The following is a 15,365-nucleotide window of genomic DNA, read 5'->3' as shown; positions in this document are numbered from 1 at the left end:
CAGTAGTTTGAGGGATTGGAACGGTCACCCTTCTTAGGCACAGTCTGTAGGAAGGCATACTTCCAGCAAGAAAGAAAGGTAGATGTTGACAGGCAGGATCGAAAGAGTTTGACCAGGCAGGGTGACAGCACGGAGGCACAGTTTTTAAGGACAATAGGAGGCACTCCATCAGGTCCATAAGCCTTCTGAGGATTGAGGCCAGAGAGGGCATAGAAAACATAATTTTGAAGAATCTTTATAACAGGCATAAAGGAGTCAGAGGGGGGATGAGTAGGAGGAATATAACCAGAATCGTCCAGAGTGGAGTTTTTAGAAAAAGTTTGAGAGAAGACTTCAGCCTTAGAGATAGATGAGACGGCAGTGTTGCCGTCAGGACTGAGGAGTGGAGGGAAAGATGAAGAAGTGAAGTTGGAGGAGATGTTTTTGGCTAGATGCCAGAAGTCACGGGAAGAGTTAGAGAAAGCAAGGTTTTGACATTTTCTATTAATGAAATAATTTTTGGTTAGTCGGAGAATAGATTTGGCACGATTTCGGGCAGAAATGTAAAGTTCATAATTAGCATTAGTTTGAAGGCTCTGGTACCTTTTGTGAGCTACCTCTCTATCATTGACAGCACGAGAACAAGCGTGATTAAACCAAGGCTTTTTAGCGTGAGGAGTAGAGAAAGAACGAGGAATGTATGCCTCCATTCCGGAGACAATCACCTTTGTGATGCGCTGAGCACACACAGAGGGGTCTCTATCCTGGAAGCAATAATCATTCCACGGGAAATCGGAAAAGTACATCCTCAGGTCGTCCCACCGAGCTGAAGCAAAATGCCAGAAGCATCGCCTCTTCGGTGGGTCCAGAGGGTGTACAGGAGCGATAGGACAGGATGCAGAAATAAGATTGTGATCGGAGGAGCCCAACGGAGAGAACAGTTTGACATAATAAGCAGAAGGGTTTGAGGTCAGGAAGAGGTCTATAATGTTGGGCCGATCTCCAAGACGGTCGGGAATACGTGTAGGGTGCTGATCCAACTGCTGTAGGTCGTTGAGGATAGCAAAGTTGTAGGCGTGTTCACCAGGCTGGTCAGTGAAAGAGGATGAAAGCCAAAGCTGGTGGTGAACATTGAAATCTCCTAGGATGGAGATTTCAGCGAAGGGAGAGTGGGTCAAGATGTGCTCCACTTTAGAATTCAAATGGTCAAAGAATTTTACATAGTTGGTAGAGTTAGGTGAGAGATAAACAGCACAGATGTATTTAGTAATAGAATGACAATGAAGTCTTAGCCAGATGGTGGAAAATTCAGAAGAGTCAAGGTCGTGGGCATGAGAGCAAGTGATGTCGTTGCGCACGTAGGCGCAACAACCAGCTTTGGATTGAAATTTAGGATAGAGATAATAGGAGGGAACAGAGTAGAGATTGCTGTCAGTAGCCTCAGAAACCTGTGTTTCGGTAAGGAAGAGAAGGTGAGGTTTAGAGGAGGAGAGATGATGTTCCACAGAATGAAAATTAGAGCGAAGACCGCGAATGTTGCAGAAATTGAGAAGAAAGAGGTTCAAGGAGTTATCAAGACACCTCTCGGGTCGGCAGCCAGAAGGGGAGTCCTCCCTGGGGGAATTTGTGGTCCCCCCCCAGGTGGGGACTCCGAGGCTTGGTGTATGTGCGCCATTTTGAAATTTTAATTTTGGGAAAAGGTGTATATGTTGTGTGAATGTAGTGTGGTGTGGATAAAGAGAGGATTTGTCTTTAGAGAGCATGCTGAACTACTCTCCGGTGTTGGTGTGACAATAGGGAAACGGTTAGTGTGGACATGGGAAGGGTCTTTGGGGGGCTTCAGCTCCCTTCTCACCTCCCATATATATCTCACCGGGAGTGGCTTGCGCCCGTTCGATAGGTGTCTTCCTACCTAATCCAGCCTGTCTCAGTCTGTCTCTCTTGTTACTCGTTTATCTTCCACTGTCTGTCCTCGTCCTCCTATTGTTAACTCATACACATTGTTTACTACACACACTAACATTTATATGTCATCTATACCATACACACGCATACACACACAAACACCTTTTCTATTTATTTTGTTTGTTCTTATCACATGTACGATTTTTATGTCAATAAAAAAGCCTGACGGATATTGACTTTCTCTATCCATGAACCAATTAGCACGAAGAACACTCGCTACCGGCTACACGTGTAGGGTGCTGAACCAACTGCTCTAGGTCGTTGAGGAGGGCAAATTTGTAGGCTTGTTCACCAGGCTGGTCAGTGAAAGAGGATGAAAGACAAAGCTGGTGGTGAACATTGAAATCTCCCAAGATGGAGATTTCAGAGAAGGGAGAGTGGGTCAAGATGTGCTCCACTTTAGAGTTCAAGTAGTCAAAGAATTTTACATAGTTAATTGAGTTGGGTGAGAGATAAACAGCACAGATGTATTTAATAATAGTATGACAATGAAGTCTTAGCCAGATGGTGGAAAATTCAGAAGAGTCAAGGTTGTGGGCACGAGAGCAAGTGATGTCGTTGCGCATGTAGACGCAACATTCAGCTTTGGATTGAAATTTAGGATAGAGATAGTAGAAGGGAACAGAGTAGAGATTGCTCTCAGTATCCTGAGAGACCTGTGTTTTGGTGAGGAAGAGAAGGTGAGGTTTAGAGGAGGAGAGATGGTGCTCCACAGAATGAAAATTAGTATCCTACATATCATGAATATGAAATATAAGTACTTAGCTACAAAATAACATATACAAGATGTCATTGTGGTTAATGCTGTCCATATGTTTGTCAACAAATGATGGACGATGGACTGACGGAGTGGATCATCCATGCCGAGCGGCCGCTATTTCGCTGACGTCATTTTGAGGTCATTATTAACGTCGACGGATCCGTCAAAACGGAATAGTGGGAACCTCGCCTTATTCATTTCCCTAACCTCCTTCCTTCTCCTCCATCCCCTCCTTTCCTCCCTTATTTTTTATCTCCCTCACCTTCCTTTACTTACACCCCTCTCTCCCTGTTATCATCTCCCTTACTCCTTACCTCCCTCCATCCCCTCCTTTCCTCCCTTATTTTTTCTCTCCCTCACCTTCCTTTACTTACAGCCCTCTCTCCCTCTTATCACCTCCCTTACTCCTTACCTCCCTCCATCCCCTCCTTTCCTCCCTTATTCCATCTCTCCTCCTTTCACTCCATCCCTTCTTTCTCTCTCCCTCCTTCTCTTCCATCTTCTCTCCTCCCTTACTCTTTCTCTCCCTCTCCCCTCCCTTCTCTTCCATCTTCTCTCCTCCCTTACTCTTTCTCTCCCTCTCCTTTCTTTTCCTCCTCTCCTCCCTTCCCAGTTCCCACCTCCCTCCTACAATACATTCACTCCCTCTCCTCCTTACTCTTTCTCAGTCACGTTGTTTTGTTTGAGGTGAGCTGAGTACCCCCCCCTTCGCACTTTGACCCGCTCTATTGTTAAATATCTCCATTATTTATATCTCCCTTCCTTCTGTTTCCTCTATTCCTTCTTTCCTCTTCTTTATTCTTCTGCAATTCTCTCCTTTCTCCTTCTTTTTCTTTTTTCTTCTTCCTCTCTTCTCCTTTATCACACTTCTCATGTTACTGTTATTGTAATTATTATTATTATTATTATTATTATTATTATTATTATTATTATTATTATTATTATTATCATCATCATTATTATCTCTCTCATATAGAAGAAGAAGAAAACTATTAAAACAAGAAGAAAAAAACAACCTATAGATGTGGAAAATGATTATAATTGGTTTCATGCACTAAATTAATATTCCTTCCTTTACTGTTTTCTATTATCATATTACGAGTCTTATCATTTCCTCCACTGCATGAATATTGCACACATGTTTCTTGTATTAATTGAAAATCACACAGTATGCGCTAACCACTCTTGCAGGAAGGCTGTTACAGTGGCGGACAACTCAATTCGAGGAAGGAGGGAGGGAGGGAGGGGGCGGGAGAGCAATTAATTATCTTTATTTTTGTTCCATATCTCATAATAGAAGGGTGTCGATCCAGTGCAGATGTAGCTAACAGATGTGGAGTAGAGGACCTGCATGGAAACAGTGCTCAGAAGGGAAAGACTCCGATGGTTTGGACATGTAAAGAGAGCAGGGGAGGACACAGTGCTGGGAGTTGTGGAGAGAATGGTAAGATAGGGTGTCCGGTGCAGATGTAGCTTACAGATGTGGAGTAGAGGACCTGGAAACAGTTTCTTTTTTCCTTTTTTACATGTGACCTAAAGCGCCGGTAGGCTTTTTTTTATTAGGGGCCTGATGGTGGGCCCGAGCCCGTTATGGCGCAGACAATTGTTTATAGTGGCGGAATTATTATTGGCTCATGCTGCCACCCGGAGATCATTCTTGATTTCACTTGCATAGCTTCTTGTAGAGTCCGGGTTGGTGGGTAGTCTTCAGGACAGCATGTGAGTAGTCTTAGGCCCCTCGGCGGTGACTGAAAAATCCCAGGTGGTTAGCGGCGGATTCGAACCCTCATCATCATCAACGCTGCGAATGCTGGGCCGGCACGCTAACCACTCCGCCACCACCTCAGAAACATGGAAACATGGAAATGCAGGCAACATAAAGCCTACTGTCTCATTACGAGGTCGCCCGTTTTGGTGATTTAATGTGCTCGACAGCCACTTAGGGCTTGAGGAGCAGATGAAAGCACCTCGATATTGAGGAGTAGATGAAACCACCTCGATATTGAGGAGCAGATGAAAGCACCTCAATATTCAGTTTACTCCCGACGCAGCGAAGTGACGGTCGATTCTATATTTGAAGGAGTTGATAGTATTCGCATTTACTACTTCTGAAGGAAGATTGTTCCAGTGACGGATGACTCGGTTTGAAAAGAAACTCCTTCTGATGGGAAAGACTCCGATGGTTTGGACATGAGGAGAGCAGGGGAGGATACAGTGCTGGGAGGTTTGGAGAGATTGGCAAGACAGGGTGCCCAGTGCAGATGTAACTAACATATGTGGAGTAGAGGACCTGGAAACAGTGCTCAGAAGGGAAATACTCCGATGGTTTGGACATGTGAAGGGAGCAGGGGAGGATACAGTGCTGGGAGTTGTGAAGAGATTGGCAAGACAGGGTGTCCAGTGCAGCAAGATGTGGCTAACAGATGTGGATTAGAAAACCTGGAAACAGTGCTCAGAAGGGAGAATCCTATAGTTTGGACATGTGAAAAGCAGGGGAGGATACAGTGCTGGGAGTTTTGGAGAGATTGAAAGTAAAAGGAAGGAGACCAGTTGGTAGACCTAGGAAAACGTGGAGAAGGTGTATACAGGAAGACTTGGCAGTGATGGGATTGGATGAGCATCAGGCAGAAGACAGAGCAGAATAGAGGAGACCCATAAAGCGTCCAACCTCTCAGGAAGAGTGAAAACGGACGTTAAACGAAATTATGATGATGATGATGATATCTAATAATAGAAGAAGAAAAGAACATAACTAAGAACATTAAGTGACCTTGGATACGTTCAGTTCACTCCCGACGCAGTCAAGTTACTGCCAGTGGAAATGGAGTTTATCGTTTCCGCACTGACTACTTCTGCGGGGAGGCTGTTCCAGTGGCGGACGACTCTGTTCGAGGAAGGAAGTATGGAGGAGGGAGGGATGGGAGCGAGAGTTTTTATTATTTTCCTTAATCTTTGTTCTCTCGTTCCATCTCATCCTTCCACATGCTCACTGCCACATATACTTCACTGCTCTGTTACTTAACTTTACTTTCTGATAATTTCACTTTACTTTCAGATTAAATAAGTTAACTTCCTCTGCATTGCGCTACGTAGGGCTGCAGCAGACGCTTTTAAAATTAGGAACGGCAGACGCTTTAAAATTAGGAACAGCAGACGCTTTTAAAATTAGGAACAGCAGACACATTATAAATTAGGAACAGCAGACACATTATAAATTAGGAACAGCAGACACATTATAAATTAGGAACAGCAGACACATTATACATTAGGAACAGCAGACGCTTTAAAATTAGGAACAGCAGACGCTTTTAAAATTAGGAACAGCAGACGCTTTTAAAATTAGGAACAGCAGACACATTATACATTAGGAACAGCAGACGCATTATGCATTAGGAACAGCAGACACATTATACATTAGGAACAGCAGACACATTATAAATTAGGAACAGCAGACACATTATAAATTAGGAACAGCAGACACATTATAAATTAGGAACAGCAGACGCATTATAAATTAGGAACAGCAGACACATTATACATTAGGAACAGCTGACACATTTAAAATTAGGAAGAGTAATCACTTAAATTAACTTGAGAAACAAACAAAGATTAACATGATTCTGAGGGGAAGTAGGCACCCGTTTATTATATATATACACATGTCTGTACATCATCAAGACCCCAAGACCCAGACCAAGCATTCCTAAACGTATACTATAGTCGCAGCACATGAATCTGAGGTCTTCGTTATCGTGCTCTGGCAACTTGCCATTACACATGCACACACACATACAGCTACATAATCAGCGATCTTATTTTTTTTTTTTTTACAACAGAGGAGTGGCCGAAAGGTAGAGAAGAGCTGTGTGGGTGGAGCCCCCCACACGTGCGATGCATACTCCATACGAGGGCGGACAAGGCCTCTGTATATGGATAGCAGCTGTGCGGGGGAGGAGAACTGGAGACGATACAGAACGCCCAACCTCGAGGAAGCTGATTTAGTGAGAGAAGAGATGAGAAGTTTCCAGTTAAGATTTTGAGTTAAGGACAGACCGAGGATATTTAGTTCTGAAGAATTATAAGGTGACATCTGAGTGTAGTTGAAGAATAGGGGATAGGTGTTTGGAAGATTGTGTCGAGTTGATAGGTGGATAAATTGGGTTTTTGAGGCATTGAAGGACACAAGGTTCCTTTTATCCCAATCGGAGATGATAGCAAGGTCTGAGGTTAAGCATACTGCAGCCTCAGCCTTATAAACTAAAACAGATTTTTGCGACAATTTCAATAATATGATTAATACTGACAAATGTGTCGTATGCGTAGACTATCATATAACATCGTAGACGCACGATAATTCACACCTCAGTCTCGGGTGCCGCGATGAAAGCCAAGGCTGTTACACAGAGACGGCCTTGGCACAGCACAACTATAACTCCTCCTCCTCATCTCTCTCCTTTCCCTTCCCTCCTCTTCCTCCTCACTCAGGCTTAGTGATGCGGAAGACGAAGACGAGACCCTCCTTGTCACAGAAATAGTTTGGGACGGTGCGCCGCTCCACCTGAAGGAATTATGACCATCATTTCAAATACGTGACCTTCTCCTCCTGGCCAGATCCTGACCATCTCCTTATACCAGAGTGTCGTGACAGGCGCCCATACAGTGAACAGCCCCGCCAGACAGAAACCTTGATTAGAGTAAATGTTTTCTTGTACCAACGTTGCCAGATAGTTCTCCTGGGGCTCAATAATTAGATTAATTTATATCTATCGTTTAAATAGTGAATTCCTGATGTTTCTTGGCAATAGTTAGGTGTCAAAAAACGGTAAATACTATGCTCTGAGTACGATAATCTAGCAACGGTGCTCCCTACCTTCTTCCACTTCCCATCCGCCTCCAGCTGGTCCATGTAAGGCTCCAGCTTGTCCTTGTAGGAAGGCACGGTCTGTAGGTACTCTTGGCGCATCACGATGATCACGAAGCCTCCTGGAGTGCCGGAGAGGACGAAATCATTTAATCATTGGGGCATACACTAGGGGGCGCGTCATCTAGCCCACCCTAGGAAGACCACCTCAAGGTTTACTCCAGGCAAATCTTAAGTCTCTATGTAGGCTCTTTCCCATCCTAAACGGCGCCTAAGTTCGCCTGTTTGAAAAGCCTCTCGTAAAAGTTGCTGGGATTACCATGAACTGTTTTGCGATCCTATAGTGATGATTATACACGTCTGTCACGATCTCAGTGGCCTTGGGAAATAGTCGTGGCGGAAGATCGGCACGCCCAGGAACAATGCTAAACCTACGGGTCCTCGCACGAGTATCTAAACTGAGGGTCCAGCTTCCAGCGCCTTCACCCACTCAGCGGACCTTGCAAAACACACACACACACACACTCTCTCTCTCTCTCTCTCTCTCTCTCTCTCTCTCACACACACGCACTCACACACGCACTCACCAGAGTCTTCGCACTCCTACTAACCATGAACGTTACATTTCAGCCCGGAATCGTGCCAAATCTATTCTCCGACTTACCAAAACCTCTTTCATCAATAGAAAATGTCAAAACCTTGCTTTTTTTCTAATTCTTCCCGTGACTTCTGGCACTTAGCCAATAAGATCTCTACCGCTTTCACTTCTTCCACTGTCCCTTCTCTCCTTAACACTTACGGGAGCACTGCCGTCTTATCTATCTCTAAGGCTGAACTCTTCGCTCAGACTTTCTGTAAGAACTCCACCCTGGACGATTCTGGGCATATTCCTCCTACTCATACCCCCTCTGACTCCTTTTTGTTTGTTATTAAGATTATACATAATTATGTCTTCTATGCCCTCTCTGGCCTCAACTATCAGAAGGCTTATGGACCTGATGGAGTGCCTCCTATTGTCCTTAAAAACTGTGCTTCCATGCTGACACCCTGCCTGGTCAAACTATTTCGTCTCTACCTATCATCATCTACATCTACTGGCAGTATGCTCGTTCCAATCCCTCAAACTATAGCCCTGTAATTTTACTTTCCTGTCTATCTAAAGCTTTTGAATCAATCCTTAACCGAAAGATTCAAAAGCACCTTTCCACTTATAACCTTCTATCTGATCGCCAGTATGGATTCCGCAAGGGGCGTGTCACTGGCGATCTTCTTGCTCTCGTAACTGACTCTTGGTCATCCTCTGTTAGCCGTTTCGGTGAAACTTTCTCAGTTGCGCTAGACATATCGAAAGCCTTCGATAGAGTCTGGTACAAGTCTTTGCTTTCTAAACTGCCCTGTTTTTGATTATATCCCTCTCTCTGTTCCCTTATCTCCAGTTTCCTTTCCGGCCGTTCTCTCTCTGCGGTGGTAGACGGTCACTGCTCTTCCCCTAAACCTAACAACAGTGGTGTTCCACATGGGTCTGTCCTATCACCCACTCTCTTCTTTCTATTCATCAATGATCTTTCCATAACAAACTGTCCTGTCCACTCATACGCCGACGTCTCCACTCTGCATTATTCAACTTCTTCCAATAGAAGGCCATCCCAACAGGAGGTACACGACTCCAGACTGGAGTCTGCAGAACGCTTAACCTCAGACCTTGCTATCATTTCCGATTAGTAGAAGGAACCTTGTGTCCTTCAATGCCTCAAAAACTCAATTTATCCACCTATCAACTCGACACAATCTTCCAAACGCTTATCCCCTATTCTTCGACAACAATCAGCTGTCACCTTCTTCAACACTAAATATTCTCGGTCTATTCTTAACTCAAAATCTAAACTGGAAACTTCATATCTCCTCTCTCGCTAAATCAGCTTCATCGAGGTTTGGCGTTCTGTATCGTCTCCTCCAATTCTTCTCCCCCGCACTGTTGCTATCCATGTACTGGGGCCTTGTCCGCCCTCGTATGGAATATGCATCTCACGTGTGGGGGGGCTCCACTCACACAGCTCTTCTGGACAGAGTGGAGTCTAAGGCTCTTCATCACATCAGCTCTCCTCCTCCAACTGATAGTCTTCTACCTCTTAAATTCCGTCGCGATGTTGCCTCTTTCAATTTTCTATCGCTATTTTCACCCTGACTGCTCTTCTGAACTTGTTAACTGCATGCCTCCCCCCTTCCCGCGACCCCGCTGCACACGACTTTCTACGCATGCTCATCCCTATACTGTCCAAACCCCGTAAGCAAGAGTTAACCAACATCTTCACTCTTTCATCCCTCACGCTGGTAAACTCTGCAAAAATCTTCCTTCATCTGTATTTCCTCCTGCCTACGACTTGAACTCTTTCAAGAGGAGAGTATCAGGACACCTCTCCCCCCGAAATTGACCCCTATTTCGGCCACCTCTTTTGATTTTTTTTAGGAGCAGCAAGTAGCGGGCTTTTTTTATATTAGTTTTCTTTCTTTGTGCCCTTGAGCTGTCTCCTTTGTTGTAAAAACACTCACTCACTCACTCACCATTCTTTGCGACGCGCACCAGGTCGTCGAGGCCACTGACTGGGATGTGACCTTCGCCCATACCGCCCGAGATGACCACCAGGTCGTATGTGTCTGAGAGAGAGAGAGAGAGAGAGAGAGAGAGAGAGAGAGAGAGAGAGAGAGAGAGAGAGAGAGAGAGAGAGAGAGATGAAAAAGAAAAATACGTATATTAATCTTTACATATGAAACAACAACAATAACAATAATTCCACTCACACAGCTCTCCTGGACAGAGTGGAGTCTAAGGCTCTTCGTCTCATCAGTTCTCCTCCTCTTACTGACAACCTTCTACCTCTTAATTAAATTCCGCCGCTATGTTGCCTCTTTTTCTATCTTTTATCGATATCTTGATGATGACTGCTCTTCTGAACTTGCTAACTGCATGCCTCCCTCCCTCCCGCGGCCCCGCTGCACACGACTTTCTACTCATGCTCATCCCTATACTATCCAAAACCCTTATGCAAGAGGTAAACTCTGGAACAACCTTCCTTCGTCTGTATTTCCTCCTGCCTATGACTTGACATATTTCAAGAAGAGTGTATCAAGACACCTCTCCACTCGAAATTGACCTCTATTTTGGCTACTCTTTACTTTTATCTTTTATGGGAGCGGCGAGTAGCGGGCTTTTTTTTATACTCTTTTTGTTGTCCTTGAGCCGTGTCCTTTGATGTAAAAAAAAAAAATTACAAATACCTTTGGGCACGGTGGAGTGTCCGCTGCCGATAAACTCCAGGAAGTCGTTGGTATAGATGCCAGTCTCCCGCTGCTTCATCATGCCCTCCGACGGGTCCACAGCGTCTATGTGCCTGTGGGAGCGGCTGTAGTAGTTGTAGTAGTAGTAGTAGAAGAAGTTATAGCAGTAGTAGTAGTTGTTGGGAATCAGTAAATTTACCCTACCCAACAGTTAGGTCACTCGCAAAGTGAATAACACACCCGTCAGACAATCCCAAAGAAACAAGTGCTTACCAGCTATTAGGTGGTGAAGGTATCCAACAAGCAACTCCAGACAGCCGAACAAATAATAATCCTACCGGATCCGTGTAGTAAAATCTATCTGTCTCAAATAACTGCTGGGGGCACTTAGCTGAGAAGCGGGTTTCAAAAGATATTGTTGTCTCTGAAGTCTCGTTGCCGGGTGTAGTATCCCTCAGTCAGGTAATAGAAGGTACACTGCGTCCGAGTTAATGGGTATGCTGCAGTGCCTTGGTCTTTACTTTGTGAAGGCCGGTGGTGGAGTGAGAGAAAACCAACCACGTGGGTCTGAAGCGATATTTTGTATTTCTCTCGCCAGGTGGCGTGGCTTTCCTCTCTGTTTCCATAGGTTAAATTATCCTTGCTCTTTAATTTTAATTCAGCAAGAACAATTAGTTATTATTTCATGAAAGGAAACACTTCACTATTGTTATTCCTTTCATGGTAAATGTGGTTAGTCTTCAGGCAGTGAATAAGTTAATTCTGTCTCGGTTTGGGAGCCGATGACCGAAGTATTCAAATACCATCGAAGGCTAATTTGAGCTCAGACGATACTCATAGTTGGCTTGAACTCTCGGCCCGAGACTAGTTCCATAAGGGAAATAGTTAATTTGTCTAGTCCCCCGGTTAACTGGCCTAATTCCTAACATAGTATAGTCTATCGATTTTAACTTGAACCCTTGGGCGCGACACAAGGATTCCCCACGAGACCGCGCTGGTGCCACATCACTCCATTACTCTCCTCAGAGAGGGTGGCTATCTCTCTCTCTCTCTCTCTCTCTCTCTCTCTCTCTCTCTCTCTCTCTCTCTCTCTCTCTCTCTCTCTGCATGGCTGCGCAGGGCGCAAGAGTGAGATCTACTTCATTTGTCCATTGTGGCGTAACGTTGAATGATGCGGCCTGGCGCCTGTTGCCAAGGTCCGTCAGGCGGCAAAGTTGCATGAGCCACGTTGCCAAGTGATATGGAAGGTTTACTGAGTCGTTGTCTTTCCCTCTAATCCCAGGTCGAGTGCCCCAGTCTGCGGGATCTGCGAGAGCAGTACCTCCCGGTGTCGTGATGTACATGGGAATTTTTCCCTTTCCCTAATGCTGGGTGAAAAGGCGTTCACCCCTGGACATGACGTCATGGGGTATCTGCAGGAGATGGGCATCCTCCATCTCTTGTAGGGTCTCTTTATAGAAAGTTCTTTGTATTTCACTAATGCATTTTTAATAAACATTTTATTATATTTTAAACTAGTGCTATATCTGAATGGACCATTTCAAAACTATCTTCCTAATAACTTTTATCACCCTTAGATTATTTTAATTATTTGCCTTCCATTTTATTACTCCGGTGCCATATGACCAAGATGTTGCGGCGCCATGAAAGAAACTCTATATCAATCAATCAATCAATCCCTCTAATCCCAAGCCATTCATAACACCACGCAGTCGTATTATGAATGTATGTAAATTCCATAAATAGATAACGTACAGACTAACAGTGAGACAAAACGTCATGCGCAGGTCATCGCTAGATCTGTAAACAATGGGGGTTTCCCCGGGCCAAGTCACAGGGCTCAATTTTAAGTTAGAGTTGATGGACTATAGTAATGCCGCTCCTGCCCGCTCCCAGTTCCCACCCAGCGGCCCTGCCTCTACACAAGCAGCTGTAATTTCCAACACATCATCTTCATCTCTTGGCGTTGGACTCGTGTTGAGGCTGAGGCACTGGCAGGCAGGAGGCAGTGGACTGGAGGATATTTAAGTATGGTGACCGGACAACCCCCTGTCTGCGGCCCTGCGGCACCCACCTGAAGCCTTCCCGGTGGAGTTCGCGGCCCACGCAGCCCGTCCCAGCGGCCACGTCCAGCACCCTGGCCTTAGCTCGCCGCTCCGGGGGTACCGAACGCAGCGCCTCCTCCAGCGTGATGGCGGGGCCACGGTACCCGCCTTTCCAGATCATCTAAGGGGACGGGGAAGCAGGTGATTACAGGTGGGTACCCCAGGGGCCGCATCACTTCACTCCCGGACCTCAAGGAGTAGTCGCCGGTTTAACGCAAAATCATTCCAGCGATACCCCATGATTCTGCGTAGGCACTTGGTACCGAAGGCATCTCTCTCTCTCTCTCTCTCTCTCTCTCTCTCTCTCTCTCTCTCTCTCTCTCTCTCTCCATCTCCTCGTAGTTCTCGGACCACTCGTCGTAGCCGGCCGCCATCTCCTCCGGCGTGACCCCCGGGCTGTGGACTTTCGCGATCACCCTCATTGCCACGTCGCCCCGACTGCCGCCCTCAGACATTATCCTGCAGCAGGGAAGAGACAAAAGAATCACAGGCAGGGCATTACTACAGTACAGTACAATTCCTTTATACATCCTTTATATATTTACAATGGTAGGTACAGGTTTCTAGCCCCGCGCCGCACTCCTCGCTGATTTGCCGGCTGGCTCTCAAGCTCCGCCCACCTCCATGACAGGTGTGGCCCGCCTCTCTCTCTCTCTCTCTCTCTCTCTCTCTCTCTCTCTCTCTCTCTCTCTCTCTCTCTCTCTGGAATGGAATAGACTAAGCAATCACATAGTTAGTGCAGCGACGATAGCTTGGTTTGAGTAGACTGGATAGTTACATGGACGAGGATGACAGGTGATAGTGAGGTGTGGGTGCAGTAAGGCTCTCCGGCTTATTGCACGGCCAGCTGAAGTTGCTCACTCTCTCTCTCTCTCTCTCTCTCTCTCTCTCTCTCTCTCTCTCTCTCTCTCTCTGTGTGTGTGTGTGTGTGTGTGTGTGGAAGAGAGAGAGAGAGAGAGAGACTCGGGATCAGGGTGTTATGAATGAACTACACACACACACACACACACACACACACACTGCCAGGCTTCACGGTCTGACAGGGCGGCAGTTTGAGCCCGCTCAGGCCGGATTCTTTCCGTTGACTAGGAGTGGTTACTATCCCCCCTTGAGCAAAGGGGATGGGGTGTGTGGTGTGTGAGGTCCTGGCAGTACCCATAGATCGACGATAAAGAGCACTTGCTCATGTCGGGAGGGTACCTGCTGCTGGCGATTACGAGACCAACGCGTGATCAGGTCGTGGTGAATTACACACACACACACACACACACACACACACACACACACTTTACACGTGGCAATTTCTGGCCGGCAATACACCCGCGACGATCTAGCGGCTAGACCGGCTGGGTGCTCTCGGGAGAAAGTACCTTCACACGTGGGAGGAGCCGCCGGGAGCATCAAGACGTAAACTGCTAGTAAATGCAAGGGCATGAATTCACCCCAGACACCCCAAAAGGCTACTACCATATCTTAAAACCACAATGAGTTTGGTTCATCAGCCTAATATTGTAGAAATACTTTAAGTAAACGAGTTTTATCATAAGTAGTATTGATTGCTTGATTGATTGTTTATTGTTGCATTTAACAACAAAGGAGAAGGGAGGAACATGCCATCCCAACCCCCAGGCATTACACAGTGTGATTATATAATACACGAAAATAACCGTTCCTTATACCTCCTTCGATATCTCGCAAAGATATAAACATTTCCCGTAATGTTGCTGCCACTCTCTCAAAAGTTATTTTGCGCAGACTCTGCTTCTTGTAGAGCTTATCTTGTCGGTCCCACACGTGTCGATGCTGTCTCACTCTCCTCTAGCAATGCCACCTCGGCCTCCCGGCTCCAAATCTTGTTATCTGCATTTGTCATTTCTTGTTTTATTGGCGCCGACATGTTGTTTATCCGGCCGCCAGTCGGCAATACAAGACGGACACGCTCAGCTGCAGAGAACTTGCCGCGAGAAGAGCTCCCAGACCCAAACCCAGACCAAAAATGCTGCCGCGCCTGTATTGCCAGCCGCGAATTGCCAGGTGTAAAGCCGCCTTAAGAGGTGAGGTTCGTGATTTAAATGAGAAGAGATCGCAAGAAGAGGGAGTTTTTTTGGAGAGTAATGGATATGAAAGTGAGAAAATAGTTCATAGGGTCGAGAGGAAGAAGGGAATAAAACTAACAGAAAAGGAGAAAGGGTGGAAAGTGACATATACGAATATTAATGGAATAGTTTCATCGTAGATAGAATTAACGACTATTTGAGAGACAAAGAACCTGATATTGTGGGGCTGACGGAAACTAAGTTGTGACTCAATTGAGGTGGTGGGGATTGGAGAAGGTGCAAACAACATATGGAGGAGAGACAGAAAGATAAAACAGGGAGGAGGTGTGATGTTGATGGTTAAAAAAGGCATTAGGGTGGAG

The sequence above is a fragment of the Eriocheir sinensis genome, chromosome 23 (assembly GCF_024679095.1).
Source record: "Eriocheir sinensis breed Jianghai 21 chromosome 23, ASM2467909v1, whole genome shotgun sequence".
In the NCBI taxonomy this organism is placed as follows: domain Eukaryota; kingdom Metazoa; phylum Arthropoda; class Malacostraca; order Decapoda; family Varunidae; genus Eriocheir; species Eriocheir sinensis.
The sequence above is the reverse complement of the archived record's forward strand: the minus strand, read 5'-3'. Positions refer to the sequence as shown.